We start from the raw sequence: 15,662 nt of genomic DNA, 5'->3' as shown, positions 1-15,662 counted from the left end.
TTTCCGATGCTGCCGCTCTCTCCGGCTCCCGGAGCCGAAGAAGCGGCTTCTTCGCGCAAAGACGATTGTACCGCTCACAGTGCTCTCTTAGCGCGGCTTCTGCCGAAAGAAGCCCGGGAGCGGCGCTTAGCTCCGGAGAGCATCGTACCTTCGCCTTTAGCGTCTTTTGTGGTCTACATCCTAGCAGAAAGCTTTTCCACTCTGTCTGGCAAAGAAAACCTGCGCGAGCACAGAAAACATCTCCCATCGTGTTCTGGACGTTGCACGGAGGTCTGCCAAGTGTTTGACAAGAAGAAAAGAAAAGCTGTCCAAAACAGCTTCTTATCGAATATTCATGTGATTGGAAAAGTCAGGAAAGTGGTAATGTACTGTTTCCTATCAGTTGGCAAGCTGCGCACACAATCCCAGTGTTGTACAGCTTCCTTCTTCACCTTTCCGATGCTGCCGCTCTCTCCGGCTCCCGGAGCCGAAGAAGCGGCTTCTTCGCGCAAAGACGATTGTACCGCTCACAGTGCTCTCTTAGCGCGGCTTCTGCCGAAAGAAGCCCGGGAGCGGCGCTTAGCTCCGGGGAGCATCGTACGTTCGCCTTTAGCGTCTTTTGTGGTCTACATCCTAGCAGAAAGCTTTTCCACTCTGTCTGGCAAGGAAAACCTGCGCGACCACAGAAAACATCTCCCATCGTGTTCTGGACGTTGCACGGAGATCTGCCAAGTGTTTGCCATAAAGAAAAGAAAATCTGTCCAAAACAGCTTCTTATCGAATATTCATGTGATTGGAAAAGTCAGGAAAGTGGTAATGTACTGTTTTCTATCAGTTGGCAAGCTGCGCACACAATCCCAGTGTTGTACAGCTTCCTTCTTCACCTTTCCGATGCTGCCGCTCTCTCCGGCTCCCGGAGCCGAAGAAGCGGCTTCTTCGCGCAAAGACGATTGTACCGCTCACAGTGCTCTCTTAGCGCGGCTTCTGCCGAAAGAAGCCCGGGAGCGGCGCTTAGCTCCGGAGAGCATCGTACCTTCGTCTTTAGCGTCTTTTGTGGTCTACATCCTAGCAGAAGGCTTTTCCACTCTGTCTGGCAAGGAAAACCTGCGCGAGCACAGAAAACATCTCCCATCGTGTTCTGCACGTTGCACGGAGGTCTGCCAAGTGTTTGCCATAAAGAAAAGAAAATCTGTCCAAAACAGCTTCTTATCGAATATTCATGTGATTGGAAAAGTCAGGAAAGTGGTAATGTACTGTTTTCTATCAGTTGGCAAGCTGCGCACACAATCCCAGTGTTGTACGGCTTCCTTCTTCACCTTTCCGATGCTGCCGCTCTCTCCGGCTCCCGGAGCCGAAGAAGCGGCTTCTTCGCGCAAAGACGATTGTACCGCTCACAGTGCTCTCTTAGCGCGGCTTCTGCCGAAAGAAGCCCGGGAGCGGCGCTTAGCTCCGGAGAGCATCGTACGTGCGTCTTTAGCGTCTTTTGTGGTCTACATCCTAGCAGAAGGCTTTTCCACTCTGTCTGGCAAGGAAAACCTGCGCGAGCACAGAAAACATCTCCCATCGTGTTCTGCACGTTGCACGGAGGTCTGCCAAGTGTTTGCCATAAAGAAAAGAAAATCTGTCCAAAACAGCTTCTTATCGAATATTCATGTGATTGGAAAAGTCAGGAAAGTGGTAAGGTACTGTTTTCTATCAGTTGGCAAGCTGCGCACACAATCCCAGTGTTGTACAGCTTCCTTCTTCACCTTTCCGATCATGCCGCTCTCTCCGGCTCCCGGAGCCGAAGAAGCGGCTTCTTCGCGCAAAGACGATTGTACCGCTCACAGTGCTCTCTTAGCGCCGCTTCTGCCGAAAGAAGCCCGGGAGCGGCGCTTAGCTCCGGAGAGCATCGTACCTTCGCCTTTAGCGTCTTTTGTGGTCTACATCCTAGCAGAAGGCTTTTCCACTCTGTCTGGCAAGGAAAACCTGCGCGAGCACAGAAAACATCTCCCATCGTGTTCTGCACTTTGCACGGAGGTCGGCCAATTTTTTGGCAAAAAGAAAAGAAAATCTGTCCAAAACAGCTTCTTATCGAATATTCATGTGATTGGAAAAGTCAGGAAAGTGGTAATGTACTGTTTTCTATCAGTTGGCAAGCTGCGCACACAATCCCAGTGTTGTACAGCTTCCTTCTTCACCTTTCCGATGCTGCCGCTCTCTCCGGCTCCCGGAGCCGAAGAAGCGGCTTCTTCGCGCAAAGACGATTGTACCGCTCACAGTGCTCTCTTAGCGCGGCTTCTGCCGAAAGAAGCCCGGGAGCGGCGCTTAGCTCCGGAGAGCATCGTACCTTCAGTCTTTAGCGTCTTTTGTGGTCTACATCCTAGCAGAAGGCTTTTCCACTCTGTCTGGCAAGGAAAACCTGCGCGACCACAGAAAACATCTCCCATCGTGTTCTGGACGTTGCACGGAGGTCTGCCAAGTGTTTGGCATAAAGAAAAGAAAAGTGGTCCAAAACAGCTTCTTATCGAATATTCATGTGATTGGAAAAGTCAGGAAAGTGGTAAGGTACTGTTTTCTATCAGTTGGCAAGCTGCGCACACAATCCCAGTGTTGTACAGCTTCCTTCTTCACCTTTCCGATGCTGCCGCTCTCTCCGGCTCCCGGAGCCGAAGAAGCGGCTTCTTCGCGCAAAGACGATTGTACCGCTCACAGTGCTCTCTTAGCGCCGCTTCTGCCGAAAGAAGCCCGGGAGCGGCGCTTAGCTCCGGGGAGCATCGTACCTTCGTCTTTAGCGTCTTTTGTGGTCTACATCCTAGCAGAAAGCTTTTCCACTCTGTCTGGCAAGGAAAACCTGCGGGAGCACAGAAAACATCTCCCATCGTGTTCTGCACGTTGCACGGAGGTCTGCCAAGTGTTTGGCATAAAGAAAAGAAAATCTGTCCAAAACAGCTTCTTATCGAATATTCATGTGATTGGAAAAGTCAGGAAAGTGGTAAGGTACTGTTTTCTATCAGTTGGCAAGCTGCGCACACAATCCCAGTGTTGTACAGCTTCCTTCTTCACCTTTCCGATGCTGCCGCTCTCTCCGGCTCCCGGAGCCGAAGAAGCGGCTTCTTCGCGCAAAGACGATTGTACCGCTCACAGTGCTCTCTTAGCGCGGCTTCTGCCGAAAGAAGCCCGGGAGCGGCGCTTAGCTCCGGGGAGCATCGTACGTGCGTCTTTAGCGTCTTTTGTGGTCTACATCCTAGCAGAAAGCTTTTCCACTCTGTCTGGCAAGGAAAACCTGCGCGAGCACAGAAAACATCTCCCATCGTGTTCTGCACGTTGCACGGAGGTCTGCCAAGTGTTTGCCATAAAGAAAAGAAAATCTGTCCAAAACAGCTTCTTATCGAATATTCATGTGATTGGAAAAGTCAGGAAAGTGGTAAGGTACTGTTTTATATCAGTTGGCAAGCTGCGCACACAATCCCAGTGTTGTACGGCTTCCTTCTTCACCTTTCCGATGCTGCCGCTCTCTCCGGCTCCCGGAGCCGAAGAAGCGGCTTCTTCGCGCAAAGACGATTGTACCGCTCACAGTGCTCTCTTAGCGCCGCTTCTGCCGAAAGAAGCCCGGGAGCGGCGCTTAGCTCCGGGGAGCATAGTACCTTCGCCTTTAGCGTCTTTTGTGGTCTACATCCTAGCAGAAAGCTTTCCCACTCTGTCTGGCAAGGAAAACCTGCGCGAGCACAGAAAACATCTCCCATCGTGTTCTGCACGTTGCACGGAGGTCGGCCAAGTGTTTGGCATAAAGAAAAGAAAAGCTGTCCAAAACAGCTTCTTATCGAATATTCATGTGATTGGAAAAGTCAGGAAAGTGGTAATGTACTGTTTTCTATCAGTTGGCAAGCTGCGCACACAATCCCAGTGTTGTACAGCTTCCTTCTTCACCTTTCCGATGCTGCCGCTCTCTCCGGCTCCCGGAGCCGAAGAAGCGGCTTCTTCGCGCAAAGACGATTGTACCGCTCACAGTGCTCTCTTAGCGCGGCTTCTGCCGAAAGAAGCCCGGGAGCGGCGCTTAGCTCCGGGGAGCATCGTACCTTCGTCTTTAGCGTCTTTTGTGGTCTACATCCTAGCAGAAAGCTTTTCCACTCTGTCTGGCAAGGAAAACCTGCGGGAGCACAGAAAACATCTCCCATCGTGTTCTGGACGTTGCACGGAGATCTGCCAAGTGTTTGGCATAAAGAAAAGAAAATCTGTCCAAAACAGCTTCTTATCGAATATTCATGTGATTGGAAAAGTCAGGAAAGTGGTAAGGTACTGTTTTATATCAGTTGGCAAGCTGCGCACACAATCCCAGTGTTGTACGGCTTCCTTCTTCACCTTTCCGATGCTGCCGCTCTCTCCGGCTCCCGGAGCCGAAGAAGCGGCTTCTTCGCGCAAAGACGATTGTACCGCTCACAGTGCTCTCTTAGCGCCGCTTCTGCCGAAAGAAGCCCGGGAGCGGCGCTTAGCTCCGGAGAGCATAGTACCTTCGTCTTTAGCGTCTTTTGTGGTCTACATCCTAGCAGAAAGCTTTCCCACTCTGTCTGGCAAGGAAAACCTGCGCGAGCACAGAAAACATCTCCCATCGTGTTCTGCACGTTGCACGGAGGTCGGCCAAGTGTTTGGCATAAAGAAAAGAAAAGCTGTCCAAAACAGCTTCTTATCGAATATTCATGTGATTGGAAAAGTCAGGAAAGTGGTAATGTACTGTTTTCTATCAGTTGGCAAGCTGCGCACACAATCCCAGTGTTGTACAGCTTCCTTCTTCACCTTTCCGATGCTGCCGCTCTCTCGGCTCCCGGAGCCGAAGAAGCGGCTTCTTCGCGCAAAGACGATTGTACCGCTCACAGTGCTCTCTTACGCGGCTTCTGCCGAAAGAAGCCCGGGAGCGGCGCTTAGCTCCGGGAGAGCATCGTAGCCTGTGCGCCTTTAGCGTCTTTTGTGGTCTACATCCTAGCAGAAAGCTTTTCCACTCTGTCTGGCAAGGAAAACCTGCGGAGCACAGAAAACATCTCCCATCGTGTTCTGGACGTTGCACGGAGATCTGCAAAGTGTTTGCCATAAAGAAAAGAAAAGCTGTCCAAAACAGCTTCTTATCGAATATTCATGTGATTGGAAAAGTCAGGAAAGTGGTACTGTACTGTTTTCTATCAGTTGGCAAGCTGCGCACACAATCCCAGTGTTGTACAGCTTCCTTCTTCACCTTTCCGATGCTGCCGCTCTCTCCGGCTCCCGGAGCCGAAGAAGCGGCTTCTTCGCGCAAAGACGATTGTACCGCTCACAGTGCTCTCTTAGCGCGGCTTCTGCCGAAAGAAGCCCGGGAGCGGCGCTGAGCTCCGGAGAGCATCGTACCTTCGTCTTTAGCGTCTTTTGTGGTCTACAACCTAGCAGAAAGCTTTCCCACTCTGTCTGGCAAGGAAAACCTGCGCGACCACAGAAAACATCTCCCATCGTGTTCTGCACGTTGCACGGAGGTCGGCCAAGTGTTTGGCATAAAGAAAAGAAAATCTGTCCAAAACAGCTTCTTATCGAATATTCATGTGATTGGAAAAGTCAGGAATGTGGTACTGTACTGTTTTCTATCAGTTGGCAAGCTGCGCACACAATCCCAGTGTTGTACAGCTTCCTTCTTCACCTTTCCGATGCTGCCGCTCTCTCGGCTCCCGGAGCCGAAGAAGCGGCTTCTTCGCGCAAAGACGATTGTACCGCTCACAGTGCTCTCTTAGCGCCGCTTCTGCCGAAAGAAGCCCGGAGCGGCGCTTAGCTCCGGAGAGCATCGTACCTTCGCCTTTAGCGTCTTTTGTGGTCTACATCCTAGCAGAAGGCTTTTCCACTCTGTCTGGCAAGGAAAACCTGCGCGAGCACAGAAAACATCTCCCATCGTGTTCTGCACGTTGCACGGAGGTCGGCCAAGTGTTTGGCATAAAGAAAAGAAAATCTGTCCAAAACAGCTTCTTATCGAATATTCATGTGATTGGAAAAGTCAGGAAAGTGGTAATGTACTGTTTTCTATCAGTTGGCAAGCTGCGCACACAATCCCAGTGTTGTACAGCTTCCTTCTTCACCTTTCCGATGCTGCCGCTCTCTCCGGCTCCCGGAGCCGAAGAAGCGGCTTCTTCGCGCAAAGACGATTGTACCGCTCACAGTGCTCTCTTAGCGCGGCTTCTGCCGAAAGAAGCCCGGGAGCGGCGCTTAGCTCCGGAGAGCATCGTACCTTCAGTCTTTAGCGTCTTTTGTGGTCTACATCCTAGCAGAAGGCTTTTCCACTCTGTCTGGCAAGGAAAACCTGCGCGACCACAGAAAACATCTCCCATCGTGTTCTGGACGTTGCACGGAGGTCTGCCAAGTGTTTGGCATAAAGAAAAGAAAAGTGGTCCAAAACAGCTTCTTATCGAATATTCATGTGATTGGAAAAGTCAGGAAAGTGGTAAGGTACTGTTTTCTATCAGTTGGCAAGCTGCGCACACAATCCCAGTGTTGTACAGCTTCCTTCTTCACCTTTCCGATGCTGCCGCTCTCTCCGGCTCCCGGAGCCGAAGAAGCGGCTTCTTCGCGCAAAGACGATTGTACCGCTCACAGTGCTCTCTTAGCGCGGCTTCTGCCGAAAGAAGCCCGGGAGCGGCGCTTAGCTCCGGAGAGCATCGTACCTTCGCCTTTAGCGTCTTTTGTGGTCTACATCCTAGCAGAAAGCTTTTCCACTCTGTCTGGCAAGGAAAACCTGCGCGAGCACAGAAAACATCTCCCATCGTGTTCTGGACGTTGCACGGAGGTCTGCCAAGTGTTTGCATAAAGAAAAGAAAATCTGTCCAAAACAGCTTCTTATCGAATATTCATGTGATTGGAAAAGTCAGGAATGTGGTAATGTACTGTTTTTCTATCAGTTGGCAAGCTGCGCACACAATCCCAGTGTTGTACAGCTTCCTTCTTCACCTTTCCGATGCTGCCGCTCTCTCCGGCTCCCGGAGCCGAAGAAGCGGCTTCTTCGCGCAAAGACGATTGTACCGCTCACAGTGCTCTCTTAGCGCCGCTTCTGCCGAAAGAAGCCCGGGAGCGGCGCTTAGCTCCGGAGAGCATCGTACCTTCGCCTTTAGCGTCTTTTGTGGTCTACATCCTAGCAGAAAGCTTTTCCACTCTGTCTGGCAAGGAAAACCTGCGCGAGCACAGAAAACATCTCCCATCGTGTTCTGCACGTTGCACGGGAGGTCTGCCAAGTGTTTGACAAGAAGAAAAGAAAATGGTCCAAAACAGCTTCTTATCGAATATTCATGTGATTGGAAAAGTCAGGAAAGTGGTAATGTACTGTTTTCCTATCAGTTGGCAAGCTGCGCACACAATCCCAGTGTTGTACAGCTTCCTTCTTCACCTTTCCGATGCTGCCGCTCTCTCCGGCTCCCGGAGCCGAAGAAGCGGCTTCTTCGCGCAAAGACGATTGTACCGCTCACAGTGCTCTCTTAGCGCGGCTTCTGCCGAAAGAAGCCCGGGAGCGGCGCTTAGCTCCGGGGAGCATCGTACGTTCGTCTTTAGCGTCTTTTGTGGTCTACATGCTAGCAGAAAGCTTTTCCACTCTGTCTGGCAAGGAAAACCTGCGCGACCACAGAAAACATCTCCCATCGTGTTCTGGACGTTGCACGGAGATCTGCCAAGTGTTTGCCATAAAGAAAAGAAAATCTGTCCAAAACAGCTTCTTATCGAATATTCATGTGATTGGAAAAGTCAGGAAAGTGGTAATGTACTGTTTTCTATCAGTTGGCAAGCTGCGCACACAATCCAGTGTTGTACAGCTTCCTTCTTCACCTTTCCGATGCTGCCGCTCTCTCCGGCTCCCGGAGCCGAAGAAGCGGCTTCTTCGCGCAAAGACGATTGTACCGCTCACAGTGCCTCTTAGCGCGGCTTCTGCCGAAAGAAGCCCGGGAGCGGCGCTTAGCTCCGGAGAGCATCGTACCTTCGCCTTTAGCGTCTTTTGTGGTCTACATCCTAGCAGAAGGCTTTTCCACTCTGTCTGGCAAGGAAAACCTGCGCGACCACAGAAAACATCTCCCATCGTGTTCTGGACGTTGCACGGAGGTCTGCCAAGTGTTTGCCATAAAGAAAAGAAAATCTGTCCAAAACAGCTTCTTATCGAATATTCATGTGATTGGAAAAGTCAGGAAAGTGGTAATGTACTGTTTTCTATCAGTTGGCAAGCTGCGCACACAATCCCAGTGTTGTACGGCTTCCTTCTTCACCTTTCCGATGCTGCCGCTCTCTCCGGCTCCCGGAGCCGAAGAAGCGGCTTCTTCGCGCAAAGACGATTGTACCGCTCACAGTGCTCTCTTAGCGCGGCTTCTGCCGAAAGAAGCCCGGGAGCGGCGCTTAGCTCCGGAGAGCATCGTACGTGCGTCTTTAGCGTCTTTTGTGGTCTACATCCTAGCAGAAGGCTTTTCCACTCTGTCTGGCAAGGAAAACCTGCGCGAGCACAGAAAACATCTCCCATCGTGTTCTGCACGTTGCACGGAGGTCTGCCAAGTGTTTGCCATAAAGAAAAGAAAATCTGTCCAAAACAGCTTCTTATCGAATATTCATGTGATTGGAAAAGTCAGGAAAGTGGTAATGTACTGTTTTCTATCAGTTGGCAAGCTGCGCACACAATCCCAGTGTTGTACGGCTTCCTTCTTCACCTTTCCGATGCTGCCGCTCTCTCCGGCTCCCGGAGCCGAAGAAGCGGCTTCTTCGCGCAAAGACGATTCTACCGCTCACAGTGCTCTCTTAGCGCGGCTTCTGCCGAAAGAAGCCCGGGAGCGGCGCTTAGCTCCGGAGAGCATCGTACCTTCGCCTTTAGCGTCTTTTGTGGTCTACATCCTAGCAGAAAGCTTTTCCACTCTGTCTGGCAAGGAAAACCTGCGCGAGCACAGAAAACATCTCCCATCGTGTTCTGCACGTTGCACGGAGGTCTGCCAAGTGTTTGCCATAAAGAAAAGAAAATCTGTCCAAAACAGCTTCTTATCGAATATTCATGTGATTGGAAAAGTCAGGAAAGTGGTAATGTACTGTTTTCTATCAGTTGGCAAGCTGCGCACACAATCCCAGTGTTGTACAGCTTCCTTCTTCACCTTTCCGATGCTGCCGCTCTCTCCGGCTCCCGGAGCCGAAGAAGCGGCTTCTTCGCGCAAAGACGATTGTACCGCTCACAGTGCTCTCTTAGCGCCGGCTTCTGCCGAAAGAAGCCCGGGAGCGGCGCTTAGCTCCGGAGAGCATCGTACCTTCGTCTTTAGCGTCTTTTGTGGTCTACATCCTAGCAGAAGCTTTTCCCACTCTGTCTGGCAAGGAAAACCTGCGCGACCACAGAAAACATCTCCCATCGTGTTCTGCACGTTGCACGGAGGTCTGCCAAGTGTTTGGCATAAAGAAAAGAAAATCTGTCCAAAACAGCTTCTTATCGAATATTCATGTGATTGGAAAAGTCAGGAAAGTGGTAATGTACTGTTTTCTATCAGTTGGCAAGCTGCGCACACAATCCCAGTGTTGTACAGCTTCCTTCTTCACCTTTCCGATGCTGCCGCTCTCTCCGGCTCCCGGAGCCGAAGAAGCGGCTTCTTCGCGCAAAGACGATTGTACCGCTCACAGTGCTCTCTTAGCCGCGGCTTCTGCCGAAAGAAGCCCGGGAGCGGCGCTTAGCTCCGGGGAGCATCGTACCTTCGCCTTTAGCGTCTTTTGTGGTCTACATCCTAGCAGAAAGCTTTTCCACTCTGTCTGGCAAGGAAAACCTGCGCGAGCACAGAAAACATCTCCCATCGTGTTCTGGACGTTGCACGGAGATCTGCCAAGTGTTTGCCATAAAGAAAAGAAAATCTGTCCAAAAGAGCTTCTCATCGAATATTCATGTGATTGGAAAAGTCAGGAAAGTGGTAATGTACTGTTTTCTATCAGTTGGCAAGCTGCGCACACAATCCCAGTGTTGTACAGCTTCCTTCTTCACCTTTCCGAAGGTGCCGCTCTCTCCGGCTCCCGGAGCCGAAGAAGCGGCTTCTTCGCGCAAAGACGATTGTACCGCTCACAGTGCTCTCTTAGCGCGGCTTCTGCCGAAAGAAGCCCGGGAGCGGCGCTTAGCTCCGGAGAGCATCGTACGTGCGTCTTTAGCGTCTTTTGTGGTCTACATCCTAGCAGAAGGCTTTTCCACTCTGTCTGGCAAGGAAAACCTGCGCGAGCACAGAAAACATCTCCCATCGTGTTCTGCACGTTGCACGGAGGTCTGCCAAGTGTTTGACAAGAAGAAAAGAAAAGTGGTCCAAAACAGCTTCTTATCGAATATTCATGTGATTGGAAAAGTCAGGAAAGTGGTAATGTACTGTTTTCTATCAGTTGGCAAGCTGCGCACACAATCCCAGTGTTGTACAGCTTCCTTCTTCACCTTTCCGATGCTGCCGCTCTCTCGGCTCCCGGAGCCGAAGAAGCGGCTTCTTCGCGCAAAGACGATTGTACCGCTCACAGTGCTCTCTTAGCGCGGCTTCTGCCGAAAGAAGCCCGGGAGCGGCGCTTAGCTCCGGAGAGCATCGTACCTTCAGTCTTTAGCGTCTTTTGTGGTCTACATCTTAGCAGAAAGCTTTTCCACTCTGTCTGGCAAGGAAAACCTGCGCGAGCACAGAAAACATCTCCCATCGTGTTCTGGACGTTGCACGGAGGTCTGCCAAGTGTTTGGCATAAAGAAAAGAAAAGTGGTCCAAAACAGCTTCTTATCGAATATTCATGTGATTGGAAAAGTCAGGAAAGTGGTAATGTACTGTTTTCTATCAGTTGGCAAGCTGCGCACACAATCCCAGTGTTGTACAGCTTCCTTCTTCACCTTTCCGATGCTGCCGCTCTCTCCGGCTCCCGGAGCCGAAGAAGCGGCTTCTTCGCGCAAAGACGATTCTACCGCTCACAGTGCTCTCTTAGCGCGGCTTCTGCCGAAAGAAGCCCGGGAGCGGCGCTTAGCTCCGGAGAGCATCGTACCTTCGCTCTTTAGCGTCTTTTGTGGTCTACATCCTAGCAGAAAGCTTTTCCACTCTGTCTGGCAAGGAAAACCTGCGCGACGCACAGAAAACATCTCCCATCGTGTTCTGGACGTTGCACGGAGGTCTGCCAATTGTTTGCCATAAAGAAAAGAAAAGCTGTCCAAAACAGCTTCTTATCGAATATTCATGTGATTGGAAAAGTCAGGAAAGTGGTACTGTACTGTTTTCTATCAGTTGGCAAGCTGCGCACACAATCCCAGTGTTGTACAGCTTCCTTCTTCACCTTTCCGATGCTGCCGCTCTCTCCGGCTCCCGGAGCCGAAGAAGCGGCTTCTTCGCGCAAAGACGATTGTACCGCTCACAGTGCTCTCTTAGCGCGGCTTCTGCCGAAAGAAGCCCGGGAGCGGCGCTTAGCTCCGGAGAGCATCGTACTTCGTCTTTAGCGTCTTTTGTGGTCTACATCCTAGCAGAAGGCTTTTCCACTCTGTCTGGCAAGGAAAACCTGCGCGAGCCACAGAAAACATCTCCCATCGTGTTCTGGCACGTTGCACGGAGGTCTGCCAAGTGTTTGGACAAGAAGAAAAGAAAAGTGGTCCAAAACAGCTTCTTATCGAATATTCATGTGATTGGAAAAGTCAGGAAAGTGGTAATGTACTGTTTTCTATCAGTTGGCAAGCTGCGCACACAATCCCAGTGTTGTACAGCTTCCTTCTTCACCTTTCCGATGCTGCCGCTCTCTCCGGCTCCCGGAGCCGAAGAAGCGGCTTCTTCGCGCAAAGACGATTGTACCGCTCACAGTGCTCTCTTAGCGCGGCTTCTGCCGAAAGAAGCCCGGAGCGCGCGCTTAGCTCCGGAGAGCATCGTACCTTCAGTCTTTAGCGTCTTTTGTGGTCTACATCTAGCAGAAAGCTTTTCCACTTCTGTCGGCAAGGAAAACCTGCGCGAGCACAGAAAACATCTCCCATCGTGTTCTGGACGTTGCACGGAGGTCAGGCCAAGTGTTTGGCATAAAGAAAAGAAAAGTGTCCAAAACAGCTTCTTATCGAATATTCATGTGATTGGAAAAGTCAGGAAAGTGGTAATGTACTGTTTTCTATCAGTTGGCAAGCTGCGCACACAATCCCAGTGTTGTACAGCTTCCTTCTTCACCTTTCCGATGCTGCCGCTCTCTCCGGCTCCCGGAGCCGAAGAAGCGGCTTCTTCGCGCAAAGACGATTGTACCGCTCACAGTGCTCTCTTAGCGCGGCTTCTGCCGAAAGAAGCCCGGGAGCGGCGCTTAGCTCCGGAGAGCATCGTACCTTCGTCTTTAGCGTCTTTTGTGGTCTACATCCTAGCAGAAAGCTTTTCCCACTCTGTCTGGCAAGGAAAACCTGCGCGAGCACAGAAAACATCTCCCATCGTGTTCTGGCACGTTGCACGGAGGTCTGCCAAGTGTTTGGCATAAAGAAAAGAAAAGCTGTCCAAAACAGCTTCTTATCGAATATTCATGTGATTGGAAAAGTCAGGAAAGTGGTAATGTACTGTTTTCTATCAGTTGGCAAGCTGCGCACACAATCCCAGTGTTGTACAGCTTCCTTCTTCACCTTTCCGATGCTGCCGCTCTCTCGGCTCCCGGAGCCGAAGAAGCGGCTTCTTCGCGCAAAGACGATTGTACCGCTCACAGTGCTCTCTTAGCGCGGCTTCTGCCGAAAGAAGCCCGGGAGCGGCGCTTAGCTCCGGAGAGCATCGTACCTTCGTCTTTAGCGTCTTTTGTGGTCTACATCCTAGCAGAAAGCTTTCCACTCTGTCTGGCAAGGAAAACCTGCGCGAGCACAGAAAACATCTCCCATCGTGTTCTGCACGTTGCACGGAGGATCGCCAAGTGTTTGGCATAAAGAAAAGAAAATCTGTCCAAAACAGCTTCTTATCGAATATTCATGTGATTGGAAAAGTCAGGAAAGTGGTAAGGTACTGTTTTCTATCAGTTGGCAAGCTGCGCACACAATCCCAGTGTTGTACAGCTTCCTTCTTCACCTTTCCGATGCTGCCGCTCTCTCCGGCTCCCGGAGCCGAAGAAGCGGCTTCTTCGCGCAAAGACGATTGTACCGCTCACAGTGCTCTCTTAGCGCCGGCTTCTGCCGAAAGAAGCCCGGGAGCGGCGCTTAGCTCCGGAGAGCATCGTACCTTCGTCTTTAGCGTCTTTTGTGGTCTACATCCTAGCAGAAAGCTTTCCACTCTGTCTGGCAAGGAAAACCTGCGCGAGCACAGAAAACATCTCCCATCGTGTTCTGCACGTTGCACGGAGGTCGCCAAGTGTTTGGCATAAAGAAAAGAAAAGCTGTCCAAAACAGCTTCTTATCGAATATTCATGTGATTGGAAAAGTCAGGAAAGTGGTAATGTACTGTTTTCTATCAGTTGGCAAGCTGCGCACACAATCCCAGTGTTGTACAGCTTCCTTCTTCACCTTTCCGATGCTGCCGCTCTCTCCGGCTCCCGGAGCCGAAGAAGCGGCTTCTTCGCGCAAAGACGATTGTACCGCTCACAGTGCTCTCTTAGCGCGGCTTCTGCCGAAAGAAGCCCGGGAGCGGCGCTTAGCTCCGGAGAGCATCGTACCTTCGTCCTTTAGCGTCTTTTGTGGTCTACATCCTAGCAGAAAGCTTTTCCACTCTGTCTGGCAAGGAAAACCTGCGGAGCACAGAAAACATCTCCCATCGTGTTCTGGACGTTGCACGGAGGATCTGCCAAGTGTTTGGCATAAAGAAAAGAAAAGCTGTCCAAAACAGCTTCTTATCGAATATTCATGTGATTGGAAAAGTCAGGAAAGTGGTACTGTACTGTTTTCTATCAGTTGGCAAGCTGCGCACACAATCCAGTGTTGTACAGCTTCCTTCTTCACCTTTCCGATGCTGCCGCTCTCTCCGGCTCCCGGAGCCGAAGAAGCGGCTTCTTCGCGCAAAGACGATTGTACCGCTCACAGTGCTCTCTTAGCGCGGCTTCTGCCGAAAGAAGCCCGGGAGCGGCGCTTAGCTCCGGAGAGCATCGTACCTTCGCTTTAGCGTCTTTTGTGGTCTACAACCTAGCAGAAAGCTTTTCCACTCTGTCTGGCAAGGAAAACCTGCGCGAGCCACAGAAAACATCTCCCATCGTGTTCTGCACGTTGCACGGAGGTCGGCCAAGTGTTTGGCATAAAGAAAAGAAAATCTGTCCAAAACAGCTTCTTATCGAATATTCATGTGATTGGAAAAGTCAGGAATGTGGTACTGTACTGTTTTCTATCAGTTGGCAAGCTGCGCACACAATCCAGTGTTGTACAGCTTCCTTCTTCACCTTTCCGATGCTGCCGCTCTCTCCGGCTCCCGGAGCCGAAGAAGCGGCTTCTTCGCGCAAAGACGATTGTACCGCTCACAGTGCTCTCTTAGCGCCGGCTTCTGCCGAAAGAAGCCCGGAGCGGCGCTTAGCTCCGGAGAGCATCGTACCTTCGTCCTTTAGCGTCTTTTGTGGTCTACATCCTAGCAGAAGGCTTTTCCACTCTGTCTGGCAAGGAAAACCTGCGCGAGCACAGAAAACATCTCCCATCGTGTTCTGCACGTTGCACGGAGGTCGGCCAAGTGTTTGGCATAAAGAAAAGAAAATCTGTCCAAAACAGCTTCTTATCGAATATTCATGTGATTGGAAAAGTCAGGAAAGTGGTAATGTACTGTTTTCTATCAGTTGGAAGCTGCGCACACAATCCCAGTGTTGTACAGCTTCCTTCTTCACCTTTCCGATGCTGCCGCTCTCTCCGGCTCCCGGAGCCGAAGAAGCGGCTTCTTCGCGCAAAGACGATTGTACCGCTCACAGTGCTCTCTTAGGCGGCTTCTGCCGAAAGAAGCCCGGGAGCGGCGCTTAGCTCGGAGAGCATCGTACCTTCAGTCTTTAGCGTCTTTTGTGGTCTACATCCTAGCAGAAGGCTTTTCCACTCTGTCTGGCAAGGAAAACCTGCGCGACGCACAGAAAACATCTCCCATCGTGTTCTGGACGTTGCACGGAGGTCTGCCAAGTGTTTGGCATAAAGAAAAGAAAAGTGTCCAAAACAGCTTCTTATCGAATATTCATGTGATTGGAAAAGTCAGGAAAGTGGGTAAGGTACTGTTTTCTATCAGTTGGCAAGCTGCGCACACAATCCCAGTGTTGTACAGCTTCCTTCTTCACCTTTCCGATGCTGCCGCTCTCTCCGGCTCCCGGAGCGAAGAAGCGGCTTCTTCGCGCAAAGACGATTGTACCGCTCACAGTGCTCTCTTAGCGCGGCTTCTGCCGAAAGAAGCCCGGGAGCGGCGCTTAGCTCCGGAGAGCATCGTACCTTCGCCTTTAGCGTCTTTTGTGGTCTACATCCTAGCAGAAAGCTTTTCCACTCTGTCTGGCAAGGAAAACCTGCGCGAGCACAGAAAACATCTCCCATCGTGTTCTGGACGTTGCACGGAGGTCTGCCAAGTGTTTGGCATAAAGAAAAGAAAATCTGTCCAAAACAGCTTCTTATCGAATATTCATGTGATTGGAAAAGTCAGGAATGTGGTAATGTACTGTTTTCTATCAGTTGGCAAGCTGCGCACACAATCCCAGTGTTGTACAGCTTCCTTCTTCACCTTTCCGATGCTGCCGCTCTCTCCGGCTCCCGGAGCCGAAGAAGCGGCTTCTTCGCGCAAAGACGATTGTACCGCTCACAGTGCTCTCTTAGGCGCTCTGCGAAGCGT

This window comes from Ammospiza caudacuta, chromosome 7 (assembly GCF_027887145.1).
Source record: "Ammospiza caudacuta isolate bAmmCau1 chromosome 7, bAmmCau1.pri, whole genome shotgun sequence".
NCBI classification, from domain to species: domain Eukaryota; kingdom Metazoa; phylum Chordata; class Aves; order Passeriformes; family Passerellidae; genus Ammospiza; species Ammospiza caudacuta.
Note: the sequence above shows the minus strand (reverse complement) of the source record.